Source organism: Petaurus breviceps, unplaced genomic scaffold (assembly GCF_028583685.1).
Source record: "Petaurus breviceps papuanus isolate PSGF00001 unplaced genomic scaffold, PetGlider_PUasm1.0 126, whole genome shotgun sequence".
NCBI classification, from domain to species: Eukaryota; Metazoa; Chordata; class Mammalia; order Diprotodontia; family Petauridae; genus Petaurus; species Petaurus breviceps.
This window is the reverse complement of record NW_027185655.1, coordinates 58,924,111-58,935,993: the sequence shown is the minus strand read 5'-3', so window position 1 is coordinate 58,935,993 and position 11,883 is coordinate 58,924,111. Positions and strand designations below refer to the sequence as shown.

At 34.7% G+C, this 11,883-nt stretch overlaps 1 protein-coding gene across 1 annotated transcript in view; it reads left to right on the top strand.

Moving 5' to 3' along the window:
- The window catches only part of TENM3 (teneurin transmembrane protein 3), a 3,497,142-nt gene that overhangs the window by 1,374,030 nt on the left and 2,111,229 nt on the right, over positions 1 to 11,883 (top strand). The window lies entirely within an intron of this gene.

Below are 11,883 nucleotides of genomic sequence, written 5' to 3'. Positions count from 1 at the left end.
AGGCTAAAGGATTATGTGATGTGTGGAAAACAGTATTTTAGGGAGAAAAATCTGCTTTGGCTTCATAACCACTGTTAACATCATAATGTACAACATTGAGAAAAAAGAAAAATACAAACAAAAACAAAGCAGTTGATTTGAAGATAGATGATAAGGCCACTAATCCCAAGAATCCCACTTACCTGTGTCATCTTGGGTAAATTAGTTAATGTCAATAGAATTTGGTTTCTTCATCTATAAAATGAGGCTGTTTTCTCTAAAACTCTTTTCCTCTAAACATATATCTCTGAGACATATAGTGATGTAAGATTTGAAAAGTACTTTGCATCCTTCATCTCATTGCAGCTCATAAGAGATGTCCTAGTTGGAACTTTAGATTTGAGAGTCATTCAGAGGAAAGTGATGGTTAAAATTAAGAAAGTGACTTTATTAATTGTCTCGTTTTTCCCATTATAGTTTTAAGATTGTGTTTTTGAGTATGTGCTATTCACTGAAAATCAGTCACCTGTTTGTGTACCTATAATTATTAGATAAACTATCCAATTAATCTGAATCCCCCTTCTCTGAGCAGAGTTACAGAAGCTAATTCAATTTGTTGAATATGTATTCAGAGTCCAAAAGATGTATGGCCCAGTACTAGAAACTATATGCTACAGTGTAGTAAGTGCCAATATTTCTCTGTAAGGATTTCTCAATGACTGCAACTGATTTCACAATTCTTATGCAGGCAGAGTTCTAGTTGACATGAAATTGGAATTTGCCTGATGAAAGATGGGATCCAATTGACCAGATCACATGCTAAAGAGCAAGTAATTATAAAATAGAATAAGAATCATGTCACTCTTTTTAAAGTGAATTGCTTTTGATGAAGCTGGCAATTTTGCATTATGTTTTTATGTAGCATAATTCAGTTTATAATGACTTTACATAAAATTTATGTTTATAGTTTGAGATTATTATCCATTTCTTCCCCAGTATATAAAAATAAAGGGAAGAGGAGTTTCCATATTTCTGCAGAACTTATTCATTTGAGGGTCAGTGTGATTTTTTTCTAAATTGGCAGTTTCTGAAACTGTGATACTTCCAATATCCATGAAGCTTAGTGTTTATGAGAATTCATGTATAAATTTTATCTTATTTTTACTTACAATTTTTGTTCTTGTTTTAATTTCTGAATATATTTCTTTCTCTTCACCTACAATGTCACCCTTTGTCATAAAGATTAGAAAATAAATACAAAAAGAGATCTGTGGAAGTATATGCAAAAAAGGCAGAGAAGTACAATTTTTCTTTCTTTCTGGAAGTCAATTGGGGTTAAGTGACTTGCCCAAGGTCACACGGCTAGTTTTTTGTGTTAAATGTCTGAGGCTGGATTTGAACTCGGGTCCTCCTGACTCCAGGGCTGGTGCTCTATTCACTGTACCACCTAGCCACCCCCAAAGTACAATTTTTCAACACATTTTAGGGCAAAGTTGGTTATTATAATTGTAATTCATTCAGTTTCACTTTGTTGTTGTTACTTTCACTTACATTGGGACATAAGCTATATATAGTTTCTTCGTTTGACTTACTTTGCTCCAATAGCCACTTCTTAAGAACTATCCATTTTGAACTGTGAAAGAATAGAGGATTGTGTCACATGGTAACATGGAAACAATCTTTTGTTTTTGGAGGGGTTAAATTAGAACTAAGTTTAAATTGTAATTGTAAAAATAAATCCAGGTGATATGAGATATCATGAGCCTATGATATATTATTGTTTATTCATTTTTTGGTTGTGTCTGATTCTTTGTGACTCATCTGGGGTTTTCTTGGCAAAGATACTGGAGTGTTTTGCCATTTCCTTCTCCAGCTCATTTTACAGATGAGGAAACTGAGACAAACAGGGTTAAGTGACTTGTCCAGTGTCATACAGTTTAGTGAGTGTGTGAGGCCAGAATTTAACTGAGGTAGAGGAGTCTTTGTGACTTCAGGCCTGGCACTCTATCTGTTACACCACCGTGCAATCATATCCATATGATATCTACATGTTGTAATCAATTAAAACTTTTAATCTCTTCCCTCACTCCAATTATTAATCATAATAGTAGCCTACTATGGGTATCTTCTTTCATACCTTGACTTAGCTAGCCTCTAGTATGGGCCTGATAATGCATTGCTGGAAGAATTGAATTCAACCAACAAGGGACCTTCATATGAAGGTTAATGTATTTTGCCCAGAAGTACTGAAAGCCATTTTTAAAAATTACATCTTTCTATATTCAGTCTATCCTGTAGAACAAAAATTTGGAAGTCATGACTACATCCTATTAGTAATCTAGTTAAAGCCCCCAGGATAAAATAATTGTATAGCCCAGCTAGAAAATCTCAGAGATTAAAAAAAAAGTGACAGGGGTAAAAGGGCAGTTACCATATGATAAACTTTTCTTTTTATATTTTTAAACGCCATTTGATGGCCAATTCTGTAGAAAGAGAATATTAGATTTTCAATTAATTTTTCATTATAAGACTAATACATTTATGGGATTATGGGTAAATCAGTAATAATTAAATTCATAAATCATATATTTAATTACCTATAATAATTGTGTTGAATTCCACTCCTTTACACTTCAAGACAATAATACATATATGCATGTACATATATAGATATTTTGTATATATGCATATGTGTGTTTGTGAGAAGAGAGAGAAAGAGATTTCCCTGTATCAATGAAATCACAAATGTGGTCTCTATTTTATGTCTGTATGCATGTATATGAAATAAATAATATTTCTATGTGTGTATATGAGATATATGATATTCATGTTTTATATACACACAAATGTAAAGAGAGACATTTAAAATGGTCTTACTTTCATGAACTTGACCCCCAAAAAAACAAATTTCCTTAAACAAAGAGCAGAAAAAAGAGGATTTTTGTGACACTATGACTCTTTTTCATATACAACTTTTTAAAAGTAAATGTTAAATATAATATGATACTTCCAAGGAGGCCCTGTTTATCTGTGTCTCCTTCAGGAGAAAGAATTACATTTTTTCTGCTATTCTTTTTGGAAGAAATTGTAGAATGATAAGGAAGAGGGAAGTTCTTCTTCCTACCTCCTTTTTTACAATTCCTGTCATAATTATGTAATTAAAAAAATTAACTGGATAATTCTAGATTGTGGCTGTTGTTCCTGCTGCTGCTGCTCTTATTGTTGGGGACTCTCCTAGATTGAAAGTTCATGGCTTGAATCCCCCTACTGATCAACAAGGAAACTTTAATCTATTCCATTTCTGACCTAGCATACTTCATCCCTCCTCAGGCCACCTAGTTCCCCTTCACTATCAGATTCTGGAGAATCATCATTTTGATGCCAGACTTGGTCTGGGAAATCTATTTTTTTTAGCCCTCATCTTCCTCATCAGCAGAGACTACAGGCATACATTATCACACTTTACAATAATTGTAAATTGTTGATAAGTTCTGTAAAAATTTTTCCTGGTTCATTAAGTCTCTTAATGTTAATTAATGATCAGTACTTTCTTTGATGACACTAGGCTAGGTATTGCATAACTAACTGAAGGAAGGTAGTAAGGGCAATTTTTAAATTGTCAAATGGTGTTATTTGCTAAGTTTCCATATACACATGTAAACTGAAAGGAAAGATGGATAATTATTTCTATAATTTATATGAATCATTTAGATGGCAGAGGAAGTAGAGTTGCTATTGTTTTTATACTTTATTGGCCGATGGTTTTATTCTTGATGTGAATAGATATGATGAAATAAGTTTATCTTGTATAGTTTGCACACTATCCAAAGTAGGAAATAGGTAATATTGGTAAGTGATTTGGGTACTATTCAGATCAAAATCCAGCATGAGTCATATTTCAAAGCCTTCCTTTGATTAAGTCATTATTTAGATCTCAGGAAAAAACATTCTAATATGTTATGCAACTCACCCCCACACCACATGTACATGAATATCAGCACATAATAAGTTGTATTTTTCTTTTCATATGTGGGAGGACACTAATTTTATACCCTCTTGAATCTGAGAAAGCTTGGACTAGGGGGTGGGCAGAATGCCCAGTGAAAGGTATATTAGTATTCTCTTTCTGGAAAGCAAAATTGAAAGCTTTGTTTAGTAGGTTGCTGAGTGGCTAGAAAACCTACAAGATATTTTTTGTTCCAAGTAGATTTTCCATATAGGATTTTACAAGTAATGTAATAACTACTACACTTAAATATTAAAGAGAAATGCGACAAATACAAGGTAGGAGAGATGAGATGATAGTTTATGTTGAAAGGAATTGTGGTCTTCAAACTCATTGTCAACCAAGTTGTGACATGTTAGCCAAAAATACTAATGGAACAAGAGATAAATAGTGATTAATATAAAGGAGGGGATCATATTCATTAAGAATACTTCTTGAATGCCTCTTACAGACATAGCACTGCACTGTGTGCTAGGGATTCAAAGACAATAATTAAAAAAAATAAATCCTGACCTCAAGGACCATGCATTCTAGTACAAGATGCAACATGGAAATAAGTTACACATATGTACATGTGTGTATGTGTACATATATGTGCATACACATAGAAATAGGTAATAACTTTTATATATTGCTTTAGTGTATGTGTATGTTTGTATTATGAGTTGATCTGGGAGTGAAGTGAGAGAGAAAGTGTCAGACTAGTGTTTTATATGTGTGTGTGTCCCTGGCTGCCTCAGTTTCCTCATCTATAAAATGGGGGTAGTAATCTATCTGGCTGGTTGTCTAGACATATACGTGTACATATGTGTATATGTGTGCATAGTATGTATGTACATACACATATGCATATATAATTCTAATCTGGTAACTTCTCTCTCACTTTCCTTCACTCTCAACTCTTCATCTCATATGTGGGGCCCCCACATATATGTATATACATACATACACACATACACACGTTTTTCCCCTTGATCTGGGGACACAGTTTTTAGGTTCAAAAGCTTCTAGGTTCCCTGGTCACTATCTCTTCAGGAGGCTTTCCTTGCAAGTTTGACTATTTCCCACCAAATACTAGTTACACAAAAGACCATCACAAATAACGAGTAACAAGCAGATAGGACACAGAAACTGGAATTCTGTAGATTAGACGATGCCAGAAAATACATAAGAGTGAAAGCTCTTTAGGTGACGGTGAGATTGGATTTCATTAAACAAAGAGAAAGAGAGATTTCACCCAAGGAGAAATTACCTGAAGTCTGTAGGGAGATAAACTGTAAATCAGGGACATATTGAGGAGTCACTTTTTCCTATGCCTGCTTTCCAAAGACTCTCCCTTTCCACATGTATCAAATTATTTTCTAAGAGCCTGGAATCGTATATTTGCTCTCTCAAAGAATAAAGAATGCCTCTCCTTTCCAAAGCTCTGGAACAAAGTTCATCCCACTCACTATTATGTTGGTTCATGCTAGCATTTTAACCACCAGCCTGGAATCAGCTGTCAACATGAAGAACAGGGCTGTTCCTCCTTTACCGACCTTAGGTGGGAGTAGGGGTACATAAAATTTTATACATCCTTCAATGTCAACTACAATTTTACCTATTCTACAAAGTCATCCATAACCAAGTTAAGATAAAGTTCTCTGTCTTCTAAATATTTATATTAATTGTTTAAGCCAATACATGTGCATTTTATATTTACTTTCACATTTAGTAATTTTTCAGTTGTGACCCAATTTGGAGCTTTCTTGGCATAGATACTGGAGTGGTTTGCCATTTCTTTCTCTGGCTCTTTTTCCAGATAAGGAAATGAGGCAAACAGGGTTAAATGGCTTTCCCAGGATCACCTAGCTAGTAAGTGTCCCAGGCCAGATTTGAACTCAGGAAGTTGAATCTTCCTTATTCCAAGCCTGGCATTCTATTCACTGTGCCACCCAGATGCCCTCTGTCACATTAGTCAATAAATATTTGTTGACTGATCATTATGCAGAGATAACTCCACTTTTTCTTCCCACTGTGCAGACAGTCTCCTTTTCGAATCTAAAAGGCTTGTCTTGTCCCACAGCTAAGCATAGCCATCTCAGTGTGTATAGGCAAGCCTCCCCTATTGAGAGGCAAGCGAGAGAGACTCATTTCTTCCACAAGAGTGATCATCCCTTGCAATGACACTTTATTTCAAGTGGTAGGCTGGTATGGATCCTTTTTACAGCAAGAATACATCTCAGAAAATGAAAAGAAACATCACCAGCAGGATAGATTGCTGTTTCTTTTACTGAACTCTGACAGTAATGAGGGAAGCAGGGTAAATTAGAAGCCATGTGCACAGCAAGGACATGGAGCTTCCTGGTTTGGCAACATAACCCTTCAAACCACATTGAGCTTTGTGTGTTCATCAACACTTCCATTTAATTTCTAGTGACAGGCATCATTAGCCCTTCTGTGGAAAAAAAATCGTTTAATGAAACGTATTTATGTTCATTTGTTGCATCATCCTAAAATTTCAGCATTCATCTTCGGAGTTATTTTTATAAACTTTTAGGGTTGTTTCATATTCATAGACCCCTTGCCCTCCTGATTTAGTTATAGATCTAATGAAGTATAGATAGTAAGAGGTATAGATGAAAGCAAAGCACAATTTCTGTGGAAATTGCAGCTGTGACAGCTTTGCAAACCCTCTATTTAACTGCTTAATCCAAATGTCCTTCCACAAGTGATTTTTTTAAGATGGATACCAAACTCCTGTCCATTGAGAAATCCTAATGTCTCTGTAAGATTTCATTTTCAGACACATTGAACCAGTCAGAGGAGTTTGCAAAATGGTATTTATCAGCACAGTATTTTTTTCCTCTCAGATATTTCTAAGGCATTGTTAGGGAAAAGGGTCCGGTGAGAGTATGAGTTCTAGTTATTGGGTTTTTGGAACCCCAAAGAGGTCTGCAGATAGACTTCACAGGATAGGGAAATGACTTATTTATTTTCCCTAAACTAAAATTATTTGAGATTTAGCATTCCTTTTAATTATTTTAAAAAACATGGTTATAAAAAGGACTGCCAAATGGGTCCGTGATACTGTATGATTTATGTATATGTATATGTATATGTATGTCTACTTGTATGTGTATATGTGTGTATATACACAATCATACATACATATATGTATATAATTTGTGTATAATATATGTATATGTTTACACACACACATATATATATATATAAAAGTTAAAAGAAATATTTTTTTAAGAATGGCTTTGAGTGAATGTCATTTTGACTATTATAAATAACTAAATTAATTATAAAGGACATATGAAGAAAGATGCTATCTGCATCCAGAGAAAGAAGTGATAAATAGAAATATTATAGAATAATTTTACACATATGTATATATGCATGTATCTATACACACACTTATTTTTGTCTAATGGTAGCCATCTCTAGGGTAAGGCAGGAAGAGGGGGTGAAGAAAAAAAGGAAAAAAATATCATTTTATTAACTTTAAATTTAGAGGGAATGACAAATTTACACAATAGATTTGCAGTTTCATGTGCAATCATCTTTTTTACTATGATATGGGAAGAGAGCAAAAACCTTAACAGATAGATTGGTATAGTAGTATGAAGATTGGACAGAATCAAGATAACCAAGTCCTGAACCTCAGCTTTGTCCCTTGGTTATGTGACTACACACTTAGGCAACTCCCCTGACTTCTTGGGTCTCAGTCTGACTTTGGGGGGGGCTTGTAAAATGAGGGGAGCTGTACTTGATGATTGCTAAAGTTATTTCCCACAGCATAATCCTGTGATTTACTATGTCTCATCTCTTTCAATTAGAATGTTAGTTCCTTTTCCATGGGTATTCTTACCTCCTTGATATTAGTTTACCTTGTGCCTAGCACAACATACAACCCATAGTATGTATTATACAAATGTTTGTTGATTGACTGAACACAGGGAGAAATCTTTTTACAATCTAATTAATGTTATTCACTTGAAGAATACAGATAACCCATCCATCCATATTTATCCTATTCAACTTTTATCAGGGACTACCTATAAATCTACCACAGGGCTTATCCCAGGCTGCAGTTACCTTCCTCTTGAAATTTAGATATTGTGTGGATTACAGTGGATCAAGGCCTGTCTCTAACCTTTACTTTTGCTAACGGGTCTACACACTTGTTTTCCGTTCATATATTCTCTGTTGCCATTCTTGTGGGTACTTCTCAACAATGACTAATTTGAAAGGTGTTATAACCTGCTTACGCCCACAATGGACCTTTCCATAGACCTTTGAACGATCACAACCTTCACTTTTTCTGAGACTACTGTATCTCATAACTCACAGTCGTATAACATCACATTACTAGAAAAGTATCGGCGTAAAAAAGGTGCATCTTTAGTATAAGGAGAAGGCTGAATAAAAAGAACTTTGTGATTTTTAGCCACTCTCCTCAGCCCATTCAGTTCTATATCTAGCTTATTGTCCATTTACAGGATATCTCTAAGATATTTGAACCCAAAATGACCATTTTAATTTAAATTTTTGACTGATCCTAGCTTCAGAGCTAGAAGGGACCTAAATATCCCATTAGTTCAAACCCCTAATTTTACAAATAATGAATTAATGCCCAAAGAGATAAAAATAATTTATCCAAGTTCATAGAGTTTCTAAGTGGAAGAGCTGAAACTCGAAACCTGGGTCTTTTGGTTTCAAATCTAGCAATTTCTCTACTGCAATCCAATTAAGAGTATTGAAAATATTCAGAACTTTATTTGCATTTAAATTACAATATGTTGAAATAATAGCTGTATACCTAATTATGAAGATTAAATTAAACAGACTCACTAATACAATAATAAAAATATTAGTATAAAAATAAGTTATTATGATCCCATTGCTGGGTCACTGGAACTTCTTTAGCCCAGCTGTCTAAGGGAATACTTTGATATTTTTTTATTGCCAGGAAATTCTGAAATTAGGGAAGATGAGACCCAAGACATTTAGCATATGAGAAATTTAAAACAGATATTCAAAGCTGTTACTAATCTGTCTTTTCCTCATAGGGAAAGGGGGAGGTCGCAGGTGCAAGATGAAAACCTAATCTTTTTTCTTAAGGCATCTGGGCAAAAATAATTGAACACATTTTATTGTGGGGAAATAGAAACTAATTGTGTGGAAACAAATATCAAAACAATTCAATAGACAAAAATAGAAAAATCAGCATGGACAACAGTCAGGAAAGGAATGGGTACTTTTGCATAAATGATTGAAAACTTCAACCCAGTGCACAGCATTAGGGAAAGAGACAAATTATTTAACTATATGCATAGAAAGGTCTAAATAGAGGAGCACATGTGGATTATGGTTGAATATTAGATGCAAGGAATTTTTGTCAATTATTTAAAATTAACTGAGTTTGAGGAAAAAATAAAAATATTTTATAGTACCCGGTTTTTATTTGATTCAGCAATCTTTAATTGAGTTCCTTTTTCTCTATACTTTGATTGATTTGTTAACATTCATAATTCTTTTTTATAGCTATCATTAATTCCTCCCTCTTCCTGTTAAAAAAATAGAAGAATAAAAAAGGAAAGAAAGCTCCCTTCTAACCAATTTTATCCAAGCAAAACAAATACACACATTATTTCTAAAAATATGTCTTTTTCTTCAACAATTTCTTATCACCTCTCTGTGATGATGGAAGCATGTTTCATTATTGGTCCTCTGGAATCCTGGCTAGTCACTGCATGGCTCAGAGTTCTTAAATCTTTCAAAGAATAAATATTTATTAATTACTCAGCATATGAGGCACTGTGGATAGAAAGATAAGAAAGAAAAGACAGAAATGAAATAATCCTTTCCCCCGAACAGGCAATTACCTTGGGAATATATTTCTATTCTAAATAGTAGCAGGTGGTGTGTGTGGTGGGGGGTGTAGCCAGTTACTTGGATTTTCCAGGCTCCTCATTTCTTCTTCTTTACCTATTTCCCAACAAGACAAGAAGGAATTCAAACTACTTAAACCTTTTCTTTATGGAAATTCTGATAGTAACTGAAAGAAATTATATATATTGGCTAAAACAAAATTCAATGATAATTTATAGATTTTATTTCTTCATAGCTCTACCTTAACTGACAAAAATGACCCAGATTTTTCATTCACTTCTTCATTCCCATTGCGGTCACTTAGTTTTGTGGTTTCAACTCTTCTTGCCTACTGCCTAACTGTTCCAATAGTCAAGACTATTTATTGGTCTCCAGGATTCTCTAGTCTGACCCTTATCCAATCCTTTCTTTATGCTGTTATCTCATGAATCATGCTAATGAACAGATCTGATTTTTGTCAAACCTGTATGCAAAAACTTTCAGTGGCAGGCAGCTAGGTAGTGCAGTGAATAGAGCCCCGGCCCTGGAATCAGGAGGACCTGAGTTCAAATTCAGCCTCAGACACAACACAAAAACTAGCCATGTGACCTTGTCCAAGTCACTTAACCCCTATTGCCCTGACCCCCCCAAAAAAAAAAACTTTCAGCAGTCCTCCATTTTCTATTAGGTATAATCTTCTGATAGTTGCATTCAAGGCCCCCTATAATTTGGTTCTAACTTAACACTGATCTCTTAGTGCTTTCCTTTATATATCCTATGGTCTAGCCATTGGACCATTCTCCATCCATCTTTTCATTCTTTCAAACAATTGTGACTTTTTTTCTGTCTTCCATGCTTTGAACTAAGAATTCCTCCACACTATTTCCACCTTTTGAAGTTCTTCCTGGACCAAATCAAGTCAGGTATAGAATTTGTGGAATCTTTGGTGACCAAAGTTCTGGCCACTTTACATGCCCTAGAATAATCCCTCCCTTTTCAGCTTTCTCCAAGCACTCTTCCTGGAGCTCTCCTTTATATTTTTTTTCACTCTTGTGTCCTTTGTGTCTTTTCATTCTTGTATCCTAATTACTTGTAAACATTCCTTTCCTTTTAATGGATTTTAAACTTCTTGAGAATACGGTTTCTTATATCTATCTTCTTAACTCCAGCACCATCAGAATGCCAATTGCTCTGGTCTGGATCTGCCTCAGGACAGTCCTCTGGTAGTTTAGGTCCAGTAGAAGAATAAAATGAAACATTGGCAGTTCACTTAGTTATCAAAAGGAGAGAGGCCACAGAAGGAGAAGATATTCTGCAAGGAACAGCATTGAGAACAACTTGAGTTGGTTTAACTGAGCGAAACTTCCTTGCCTGAGTTGTCCATCTTGGTAGGCAAAAGATAGAGACAGGCTGTTTTATGCTCAAGCAACCAAAAAGTTGTCTCAGCAGTAGGAGCTGTCCCCTGAGACAAGCATGTCTTCAGGATAGGTTCAATAACTTTTAAGGAAAGACTCACCTAAGTTGCTCAGGGGGAGGAACTAGAATATTGCTTCTACCACACCATACATGTAGTAGGCATTTAATGGTTGATGAATGGATGTGCTTATCCCCCAAACACTCACAAGTCAGAACACTGAACCAAAACAAAAAGTGAATGATGCCTTTTCCCTCTTAACTTAAATAGATATATCACCATCCATTAGGCCTATAAAAATAGGAAATCCCTAGATATGAAGGCAGAAATGAATGTTATCTTTCAATGGAAATAAATCTATCAACTGAAAAGTAGAAATATTTAACCAGCTTCCCAATGAGTGAATTTTTTTTAAACCAACTACCCTCCCCCCATCACATTTTCATTTTTAGTAAAGTATATTGCCTTTAGAAATCCACCATGCCTTTTCTTTTTCTTAGACCCTATCTATTAATATTTTGCCATTAACTATCCATCACAATTGTAATATGGATGTGTGATACGTTCCTAAAGGATAGTTCTGGCCACATTTGCAATTATCTTACAATTTTTAAAAATGTAA